General features: G+C 33.8%; 1 protein-coding gene and 1 long non-coding RNA gene across 4 annotated transcripts in view; one reads left to right on the top strand and one right to left on the bottom strand.

The window, feature by feature from the left end:
- The window catches only part of LOC308646111, a 37,511-nt gene extending 29,083 nt beyond the window's left edge, over positions 1 to 8,428 (top strand). Inside the window, exon 3 of the long non-coding RNA XR_014021318.1 lies at positions 7,661 to 8,428. This is a non-coding gene — a long non-coding RNA (uncharacterized lncRNA). The remainder of the gene's footprint in view (positions 1 to 7,660) is intronic.
- Positions 1 to 12,120, bottom strand: part of PDE4D (phosphodiesterase 4D) — a 1,076,913-nt gene that overhangs the window by 627,835 nt on the left and 436,958 nt on the right. The window lies entirely within an intron of this gene.

Below are 12,120 nucleotides of genomic sequence, written 5' to 3'. Positions count from 1 at the left end.
ATTAAATTTCAAATTTTTGTTGTTTTACAAAATGGGTCTCATTATGTTGCCTAGGCTGCCCTCAAACTTGTGATGTTCCTGCCTTAGCCTCATGAGGCCCTGGGATTACAGGTGTCTGCCCCAATATTGCTATAATGGCATTTAATAGAAAATTTAGAAATGGAATCTGAATTAGTCTTGAGTCAAACAAACCATCTAGGGTGCCAGATCACTCCAATGTCCAACCATGTGTCCCCTCTGGCTCTTCCTAGGTTTGACTCATCCAAGAGTACTAAGCTCTTAAATTCTTAAATCCTCTATGTTCCTGGACCACATTGTTCACCCTCTAGCACAGCTTAACATTTGTTTTTGTGTATTTATGATTATCTACTCTAGTAAACTTTCAGTTTGGGGGAATTGGAAATCTTATTTTTCTCTGTACTTGTGAATCCTACTAAGCCCATAGTCAGTACTCGATGAATACTGAATAAGTAAACAAATGATACTATCATTGCTTAAAACTGAGGTGCCTGCACAAATAGTCACAACACTAAAATAATGTTAGTTGCCCAAGAATTGTTCAAACACCTTAAAGTCAATATCAAATGAGTGGGGAAAAAAGTCTCATTTTCTTCCAAGAAAAGTGTAATGTTAACTCTAATTTGTGCTGGATTATTTTTACTGCAATATTTTTGTATCTTTTTATTGTAAAAGAAATAACATTATTTCAAAATATACTGAAGTTATAAATAGGAATAAAGAATATAATCCTATCACTCAGAGTTGCTATATTTCAGTCTGAATATTTAAAAATGTGTAAAGAATTGCACTGTTTAGTTTTGTGACAGATTTTAATTCAAATGTCACTTTTTGTAAATATGTGGGGGTACCACAATTTTTAGTAGTCTGTTATTAGTTCATATATCACCATCCCTGAAAATTTTTTAGCATCATCATAATGTTAATGAGCATCTTACTGACAATCATTTTGTCCATTTTATCTAATTATATTATATAATTATTACCTGAGGACAAATGTCTAGAATTGCTATATCCAAAGAGTATGCACATTTTGACAAAGGGTTTTAAAATTACTTTTGTAATTGTATCCCATAGTCTTTCTCATATGTGTGCACCTGTTTCCTTGCCCTTTCCTGATACTGGGTATTATCAATCTTTCTAATGTTCCCAGCCTATTTCCAGTAAATTTTCAAATTAATCTCAAAAAATAGATTGGAAACAAACTGATTCCTTGATTCTTTTTAAATGGCAAAACACAACACTAGAAGTCAACATTTACTTTTTAGCCCATATATATTACTTGATTAGCCTCTCTTTTAATTATACAATTACTATCTGTATAATGCCATGGTAGAGCAAGAATAATAAAATTTCATACCAAAGCTGCTAAAGCTGGAAATATTTCTTGTACTAAAGAGTTTAGATATCATGGTACATATGGCTTAAAGGCCTGATATCTAACTGATTATCTGGATTCATTTATTACTTTTCCATTATAAAACAAACATAATGTTCTAAGTTTATTTTATTACTTTAGTCCACATCAGTAACAGTAAGAAATTTCCCTACACATACTACAAATAAGTAATCAGATACATCTGCATTTGTCTTGCCTCCATAAACACTTCCTGGGGATTTGGTTAACTATAATCCTGTAACATGAACCCTCTGAATTTTACTCCAATACAAATCCCAGATTATTGGTACACCAGGCAAAGAGCTAAATGTCAAATTAAAAGCCGCCTTGCTTCTGTAATCAAGTTCCTGCCAACTTGATTGAAAGGAGATACATGAGAGAGATAAGCTAAAAAGCCATTCTACTATGTGTACTGCTCATTTCCAATATCAAGTCACCAAACGTATAGTAATTTAAATTCCTATAGAAATACCTACATGGAATAATGGCTTGAATTCTTGACTTTTATAAAGGCTAAATATAAGACCAATTTATATTTCTCTATGATTAATATATGCATTTATGTAGCTTGCATAAAATAACTGTTAAACATATTGTTTTGCTTTACACACATATTCTAATGAAAAGTCTTATAATTAATTTCTGGAAGAAAGTTTTTTCCCCCTAGAATAAAAAAAATAATCATCACATTTCCCTTTTTTTGTATCTTTAATGAAGCTCAAAATCATACAAAATGTAATTTTATATTTATGTTTTATTAACTTTCCATAGTCCATACATTTTTAAAAAATAGGATAGCTTAAATCAGTTTTTAAAAAGAAAGTATGAAAATAACATTGCTTCTATATCCAATTTTGACTGCTTACAATGATGAAAATAAGATGAGCCATAAATAACCAGATATCAAACCAAGAGACTCAGACATGCATTTGGAATTTTCTCAGAAATTCAAATGTGTTTAGAAATACTTGTGCACTATCATTTGCTTCTTATTTTCATATTATACTTAAGTTTAGTCCAAGATCACCATGTCAGTAGGTACTGTGACTTAGGTCATAGCTGTCTAACTAGAAAAAAATACCACAACAAACTTGGCTAAGTATTTAACAGTACTAGGCATTTCTCATTGTTGTGGAAATGAAATTATTTGCTCATATGTCAAATACAGAACAGAAAACACCAATACCCATATTGTTCAATTCTGTCTAGGTCAAAACAAATTTACAAACTGAAACAAGACATATTTCAAGTGAGCAACACAACCACATTGGAGCGAGAGGGAGTGGAAATGAGGGAAGAGCTAGCCAAGTGGCTTTTGAACACAGGATCAGGCACACCAAACAAAAAGGATGCTAAAAAATTCTACTGCAAAGGCTTAAATCCCCCCGCCCTGCCCACCCTCATGGGTTAACAACCCTGACATTGCTTTCTAAAGCTACGTTCTAGGATTAAGCAAATATGTACTGTACTGTACTGTGAATAATGGGTGCCATGTTTCTTACTGCTGGAAAAGGAAGTTACAAATATGAAAATAGAAAAGGGCAGATGAACAGTGAGGAATTAGAATTGGAAGTATCATGTGAAATCACAGGCTAAATATGTAGAGGTATCTGGACATACACATGGATACAGATATGCACATATTTATATATATGAATGTGTGTACACATATACACTTTACCCAGATCTCTCTGCTGGTAGGATCTGGCAGCAAAATCATCCTGCTAGCAACAAGTACATGTACTCCCCAATTCCAAATACCATTCTCAACTAATTACAACCAGCAATCCTTAGAAAAGTAGTTGATCCCAGGCTGGAGCAGGGAAAAATAAATGAGTTTTAGATATCTTTTGGCAAAAAGTGAGAAAGTATCAAGGTATGACATAACAAAATAAGAAAGGAATCAACCTAAAAGTATCCCCACTGTGTAAATCTGGGACAGGATGAGGATCAAAAAGAATAAGGACATTAATAAAATTAAAGGTTTATAATTTACTAAATAAAGCATCTATGGGCACATAGAGAAATAAGCAAATTAACAAGCGAGAACATTCTTATGCCTAGCAGAAAACCAATAAATGAACAGGCTAATAAAGAAAAAAATGAAAGAATTATAAACCGACCCTTAGCAAATTCTAAGGTTTGAATGTATACTTAAGATCATGTGTTGGAAACTTAATACCCAATAGAACAGTGTTGCGAGGTGGGATCTTCAAGAAGAGATTAGCTAATGAGGACTCTGACCTTGTGAAGGCCATTATGAGGGCAGTGCATTCCATATAATGGATGAGTTTATCCCCTTCTTTCTCATCCATGTGATGTCTTCTGCCATCTCCATAAGGCAAAAAGGCCATCAGATGTGGTCCCTAGATCTTGGACTTGTCAGTATACAAAACTGTGAGCTGAATAAATTTCAGTTCATCAAAAATTACTTAATCTGTGGTATTCCTTACAGAAGGCTACAACAGACTAAGACAGCAGCCATCATAATAACAACTCAGTTCAACAAGACTCATCAATATATTATAAATCTTTTGAGGAATAACAAGACATTTATGCAATCTCATATTATCATCCCATCAACGCTTTCCATTGAAAAGGGGGAAAACAGTAATTTTATAGTGAAAAAGCCTGTAACCAAATGACAAAAGTTAAAATGTAATGAAATTCAACAACAACATGTACCACTGAATACAAGCACTTAACATCATTCCTAAGGTATTTCAGCCAAAATTGTATAACCAGCGTTCTCATAAGTGAAAGCTAAAAATTTGATCTGCAGGAGTAGAGAGTATTATAGTGATTAGCAGTAGCTGGGAAGAGTTGTGGGAAAGGGAGCATGACTGGAAGATGGCTAGCGTGGAACAGGGCACAGTTGGATAGGAGGAATACTTGTAAGTCTCTTAGGAGAACAATATGATAATTATGGTGGACACCATTAATTTTATATTTCAAAATAACTAATAAAAAATTTTAATGTTCCCAACCCAAAGAAATGATAAATATATGAAGTGATGGATATGCAATTGCCTCGATATGATCACATTGCATATATGTATTGAAATATTACACTACTCCATCAAAATGTAAAATTATTTTATATCAATTAAAATTAATGAAACAACTTTTCAATGTATGATCTGCATCTCATCCCAAGGAAATACAAAAGAGGTCAGACTGAAGAATAACCTATGCATAGGTTTCTGGTCTCCTTCACTTTTTTCTTCCTTAGAGAAAAACCATGCTTCCTGAGCCAGTAAAATCAGACACATCTTAAAAAGTCCTCAACAGTAGACAAGAATCCATACTGCAAATGACAGAATCGTTATATTTATTGAGAAGCCATATAATTTCTATAGCACTAACCTTGTGATTTAATTTTCCTCACTTTTAAGTTATTCATCCTAAAATTGAATTTAAAAATATTGACACCTTCTATATCTTGACTCTTGGCATGTACTACAAAATGTGTAAAATGATAAGTAGCAAGCAAATATTTATTAAAATATTAAGAAGCCATACACAAGGACTACTTTACACAGTGGAGTTATCTTGTGAGCATGTGCCTATGTAAAAATATATTTAGACACATGTAAAATAACCTGAGTTTTCGGGATATGGAACTATAGATTTTTCTGTTCTTGTCACAATCAAACAGTCAATTTAATTGCTTTCCTACCTGAAGCAACTTTGGCTTAAAATGTAATTTCTACACACACTATTTAATGAAGAATGATGCAATATTCTCCATTTCATTTTGTTTTCTTTAAAGTAAAAATGTTAAAGGGTGAGGGGTGTTTATAAATTGTATAGTACATATATGCTTAGCATGTACAAGGTTCTGGGATCAATTTCTAGAACCTCAAAAATTAAATAAGTGAATAAAATAAAAATATACAACCTTAGAAATATGTACAGTTCTTATAAAGTGGAAAAATATGTTGACTTTAGGACTTATGAAGATAATTTACATTCTGATGAAATTCTGTAACTCCTTTCCCTAACGTTGCAAAGCATGCTCACCATAAAATCTTGCTTTTTGATATTTTAAGTATGTGGAGAACAACTTCAGTTTTTTTTTAGTAAAGTCTTTATAACCACCAAAGTACAGAAAGTAAATATATGCAAAACAGGAAATTGTTACTTGCAACAAATCTGGCACCTAAAATAAAAGTCTGCTAAATCTTCCCATTAGATCTGGGCCTTGTGCCCTATAATTTTCTTAATCTATCAAAGTGTAATTTTTTTTTCATTTTTATTTATTAATTAGTAGTTTTTAAGTATACACAACATTCTTAGATATATAGAAATATTTTTATTTGGTAAAATCACCCCTTGTATATTGCATAAAAGAATTATATACATCCATACTATTGTGATTTGGCAAGGCCCAAAGGACTTGAAGATGTTCTAAATTAAATCAAACCCTGTAGGAAAAAGTCTGAACTATGGATCAAAATCAGAAGCTCCAAATAATGAGACCTTAGGCCAGTTTTGCAGACTTACTCTCCACAATAATCCCATGAATGCCCTATGGCATGTAGGCCTCTTTGTACTATACACCTATTCTGTTCTCTTTCATACCACTATGCAGTTGAACATGTTGTCCACTCAATCATCAACCCCTAACTAACTAGTCATCCTTCAAAACAAACCTCAGTGCCAACTCTTGCATAACATCCTTCATCTCTCCTAAAAGGTCACTCTTCTTCTTCTGTTTCTTCAAATCCCTTTGCTCTTGCTTCTAACTCTTCTATGCTATATTTTAATCATTGGTAATTATTGGATTTTAAAGTGTTGTCTCTCCCATTAGACTGTCATTGTATCTTTCTTTCTTTCTTTTTGTATATGACTCTCTCAATAACGGTTTTTTTTTTAGCAAATAAATAACAAAAGGCAACAATTAACCATAGGAAAATACAAATAATTATAAAATTCGAAAAGAAAGTGCATTGTCCAGAGTCATCTTCAAGAAAGTTGTGATAACTGATTTGAACATGAAGAATGAGTGAGTGGTGGATCAAAAATAACAGTAGGAAGAGTGCTATAATTGAGAACAAGAAAGAGAAATAATTGAAAACAAGAAAGAAAAAAAAAAAACCAAGATCAAGGAGTCTCAGTGTGGTAGTTAAAGAAATGTGCTACAGATCCCAATGACAGAGACCACAATTGGCCAAGGGCCTCAGCTGCTGCCTCTGAAACCCATTGCAGCAATAGAGCTAAGATGGTATAGCCTGAGGTTGGCTCCCTGAAAATGAGTTAACACAGACAAGATATTGACCTATTTCCAGGAAAGTGGGACTCCTCTGATGTCCACAATCTCTCTGGCTTGAAGATTATGACATGGCTTTGCCCAACTTAACCTCAAATGCTCCCACACAGTTGCTTTTCCTCTCATCGTTACTGAGAATTAAACCTGTATTGTGGTCTGAAGATTCGCTCCACCTGTCTGGCTCCCTCACCCTTCTCTTTTACAAGGCATTTTCTATTATTCTTTTATTTCTAATCTCTTTTTAGCATCTGATTCTTGGAAAACTCAGCAACCACACAGAGAAAAGATGGTATATGGAATAAATGGTGGTATTTTAAGCTGAAGGAGTTTGTTGAGACTTTATCATTGAGGACAACCAGTCAATTCAATACTTTGCCTCAAGGCAGGATAAATCTTAATTTCTTAACTGTGTAGTTTCAGTGACAAAGATTTCATAACTTCCTTTTGCAAATTGTTTCATAGCTTAATCTATCCTTCGCATCTGCCTTAGATCTATACTAAATCCCTTATGATTTAAGGTCATTTCTTCCAGTTCAGTCTTCTATGGTGATAGATTACAGCCAAACATAGAAATGGTTATTTAACTAGGTCAAGTTTCACTAATAACAGGAATTACCTCTCCAACATCCTGCTCCAGGTTTTTGCAGGGCCACTGGCCACTTTTCTTATTGATATGAAATTATGTCTTATTAAAATAATATAATGGTGGAATACCTGTTCTCCATGCACAGAAAAAAAAAAATATTCCCTATTTGTAAGCAGAAAAACAAAGGTCTGTGTATTTATTTGAGAGAGGTTTTCATGATTTCTATCAGAAAGAAAAAAAAAAGTTCCTAATCTAGTCTTTTAAGTACTCTGCCTGCTTCTACTGATAGATTAAAAAAAAAAAAACCCAAGCTGCAATTATTTAGATGAAACATAACATTTTATGCAATTTAAAATAATGGATGCATTTTTTTTTTCTGCCAAAGATTTGAAACAGAGATGGAAAGCACATGCGAAGCTCTGTCATCTTTCCAGATCCTGGCTTGAAAATCATAAAGGCATACATCTGACTGCAACAAGTACACTGTCCAGTCCAGATTCTCCAAGTATGAAAATCAACATGTAAAGCTCCAGCAGCAAGACTTACCCATCTGCAAAAGCTTCAAAAAATGGGATGTACTTACCTAAAATAGAAAGAGAGATGACATTAGTGACATTCATTGCAGTTAGACACAGTGACAAACACATTCTAGAAGGCATTTAAAGCATCTGCTCCCCTCACTATTGCCAGACCCAGTTTCAGGGCTTTTGTTTATGACACACAGGCCAGATGGTGGTGTCTCTCACACTGTCCAAGTTTACTCTGAGTGTGCTTCCTAGGTATTTGCTCAATAAATGGCGAAAAATATTATAATAATCAACTAACCAAGAACTGTGCTTTAATAACAACAGCAAACAACATCTACTGAGTGTTTTTTTGTTTGTTGAGTCCAGTGCAATACACGATGTATGCGTTTTTCTCATTTACCTGTCAGAAAAATGGAGGTTAAGTATGATTATTATCTGCATCATAAATATGAAGTGAGGCTTAGTGAAGTTTATTAACTTGCCTAAAGTTACACAACTAGAAAGTGCTAGATTTGGATATCACATAGGCTCTGATACCATAGTCCAATCTCACAGTCATTATGCTACTCTGCTAAAACCCAATGGGAAAGAAAGGTAATACCAGTAGCAATATTTGGTTAAGTAAAAAATTATAAAAATAGAACTGATCACATGTTTAGAACATAGAAGAATGAATAAGCTACTCAATAATATCTGATGAACAAATAAAATAATTAATAACAAACAAGTGTTATTTTTATTTAATTAATGTACACTGGTTGCATTCCAACATGGCCAGCATTTGACCAGCAAAGAGGTTCTTTCTTTCTTCCTCTAGATGGCCAGGTATCAGTGCTTTATTATGCTGATTACTGCAGAGGTGAGAACTTAGTATTCTTGAGTGAAAGGATGATAGCTCAATCTAGAACAAATGTCCAAGGAGCTACAAGAAAAGATGGAGTTGCCAAATCTTCAAATGACATGTTATACAACATAAAAGATGCTTCTATTGTTCAAGAACCAATTAGCAGAAACTATTTACTACCTCTGTTTTCTTCAGGATTTTTAGTGGCTCTTTTGTAGAGATTCTGATTAAAAACAAAAAATTAAAGAAAGAAGTAGCTGAGGGAATAATAGAAATAAAGGGACTAGGTATTTGAAAGAATATTGTAAACTGAAAAACAAAATAAAAACCTGGGGCCTCAAGATCATGGACAGATAGCCATCAAGTTATCTCATATTTTAATATTGACAACATATTCAAATACTTACTTTTAAAAATATTCAATACCAAGGCCAAATTGCTCCCTATAAATGCAAGTCTTTACTTGCATAAGCTGGTATTAGAGTAAAATAAACCAATTAAACAGTACTTCATCCAAATTTCCAAATGTTCTTTTACCAAAAACTCTGATTTTATTATATTTTACGTGTAAATATTCAGACTTGTGTTGTTTTCCTCAGCATTATTTATAGATTTGGGTTATATGGTAGATGCTATTACTAAAGTTAATTTTTTTTAAAAAAAGAAAACTGATCAGGTTTTAAGCAGTTTTATTTATTGATTTTGAGGTCAAATTGAATGGATATAAAAAGGAAATCATAAATATTTGCAAATTTTAGTGACACGAGTGAAAGGAACTTTCATTCTGGATTCAATCTTTATCCTTAGAATAACTGGGCTCAGTGATTCAAAATCATTAATTGAGTTAGTACAAAAAAAATGCATTTCATCCCATTTTGATAAATATTCTATAAAAATCCATGGAGCAAAGGTATTAGCACATAAATTAGGCAAGACATGATGAAATATGCTTGTTGAACAGAATGGCCAAAAATTATTTTTCTTTACCCACTACCTTGTGATGATACCAAGGTTCCTGTTAATAGTAGATATGTCAGTGAACAGATAAAGGAAAAGAGCCTAAATAAGATTCAGTTTCAAGAGGACCATTGTAGTCCTCAGATTTAGTTATGCCACTTTTTCTCTGAATACTTGGAATCATCCTAAGAGATAAAGGGATATGAAAAGAAGACATCAAAGGCTGATGCCTTAAGAGTTGAAAGATGTAGGGGCAACTCAGAGATAGATGTCATTTGAATTTGTGCTTAGAGGGAAAAAGACTTCAAAGAACAGTCATAATAATTCAGCAGACTAAAGCAGAAATATTTCCAGCTCTAAGTCTGTGGCACCATTCTTTATGCCAACCTTACCCTTCATTTCCAAATATTTTGGTCAGACAGCACTTTCTTTTCACAAGACAATAAAAAATAAACCACTATCGTCTCACTGGAAGTTTAACTGTTTCATTCACAAACTCCCAATTACTCAGTTTATCTATCTACTGTGAAGTAGGCAGATCAGAGCAATGGGATGTATAGATTCTTTTCTGGCAAGATGGTTAAATCAGTTTGAGATGAGGTCAATATCTGTGCTTTACCCCATGTCTATGCTTGATACAGTGCAGTGAGTTCTTGATCTGAAAGGAATTTTATTTTAATCTTCTTGAGAAGGCAAGACAAGCATACACAAACCAACTATTAAACCATTGAAACAACGTATAATTAAATGTAAATTACATGGTAGAAACATCAATTGCTTTAGGAATTAAAAGAAATGAAGAAAAGATGTTTCAGAAGTCATACAGGATTACAGTAATATGTAGTAACTGGATGGGAAGCCATCAGGAAAGCTCTGGACCTCTGAAAGGGAACGTGCAAGCAGGACATGCTCTTCTTGCCAGCATGCATAGAGACCAGCATAGAGATTTCTGGATTAGTGAAGGAGCTACTCAGAACTAAGGCAAAGGCTTGGAGGGAGCAGGAGACTGCAATGATTCTTTTAAGAAGCAAGACCAAAGAGTACTCTGCATGCATCCACGTTATCATTTATTTCTGCAAATCACAGACTGTGACTATAACAAGTAACATACACAGCAGTCTGCTTTTAAAGAACATTTATGAAACATTGCTATTAATAAAGTTTGCTCACAAACTTTCATAATTATCTCAATAACTAACCCAAAGGGTCAGCTCTGTGCCAAGGAGGCACTCTGAGATGCTCCTAATCACATTATTTTAAATTAGAGTGAAACCCCCCCAGTATGTCTAACTGAATTCCATTGATTTATATGTAATCCACCGATAGCCATGTGGAAATATCCAATGTCTCTGGATCATCTTTTCCTTCAAACTTCAATTAACATCATATATTTATTGCAGAACCCAAGAACCCATGTTCCAATTCTGTTTCTGTATTTTTTAAAAGAGGAGGGCTAACTCAAAGATCATTATCCTATCCACCCACCTCTCACTCATGGGCTCCTTTTCTATTCTTAGATCCTCTTTGTACATTAGAGTTGCCGCCTCACGGCAGGAGAAACTGCATCTATTGCTAGCTATGTGACCAAATGTTGTCACTGTTGTTTAGCACACAGTTACATGGTAGGTAGGCAACATGTTGATGGAATGACTAAATGGTTCCATTACTTATCTTATAGATTAATTACTCAGGACAATGGTCAATCCACTCTTGTTTATGCCATAGTGACTCTCTGCATGATATGTATTGGATGTCAAAGTCTTTTCAGATGAATCACATAGAATCAGGACATAATCAAAAATGATGGTATGTATTTATTCAATTCTTGTTAAAGTGATTTAAAATCATATTTTTATTAATTTCTCAGGCATTTAAACTCAAAGTATGAAAGCATTATTTTAGAAACCATGATGTGCTAACACTGTAAGGTATTGTCTTTTTTAAAAAGAGGAAATCAAGGATGATTTATGTGTACATAGGAAAGAAGGGCAGCAACTTAAAAAAAAAAAAGCCAACCTTACATTCTTCCTATACATTTGACAGTTTACATGCATTGTACTTTTGATCCTCCCAACAATCCTGGTAAGTAGGTACATCTGGGAAATGAAAGGTTTAAATTAAACCATCAGAGTTCACATAGCCAAGAGTGCTAGAGCCAGTATTCAACACAGACCATTTGTCCAGAATCTTCATATATAACTGTTAATCCCTAATTCACTTAATAAACTCATTTAATGATTATCCATCAAGTGAGTAATCAGGTGTTCGTTCTAGGAATAGTCATTGACCAACATATCATGGCCCACATGGAGTCACATTCTAGGGGAAGGACCAGCAATAAGCAATAATAGCTATATTACATAGTAAGAAAAAAAAAGGTTGAGTGCTGAGGAGTAAACCAAATGAGAAAGCAGAAGGTGAGGGAGTTGACAGTGGAGAGGAATGCTTTGCAATGGTAGATAGGGTGTTCAGTGTAGGCCTCCTTAAAAAAGTATACCTGAGCAATGATTCGAGTGA

This window comes from Spermophilus citellus, assembly GCF_964194105.1.
Source record: "Spermophilus citellus genome assembly, chromosome: 1".
Taxonomy (NCBI): Eukaryota; Metazoa; Chordata; class Mammalia; order Rodentia; family Sciuridae; genus Spermophilus; species Spermophilus citellus.
Note: the sequence above shows the minus strand (reverse complement) of the source record. Positions and strands in the feature narration are given on the sequence as shown.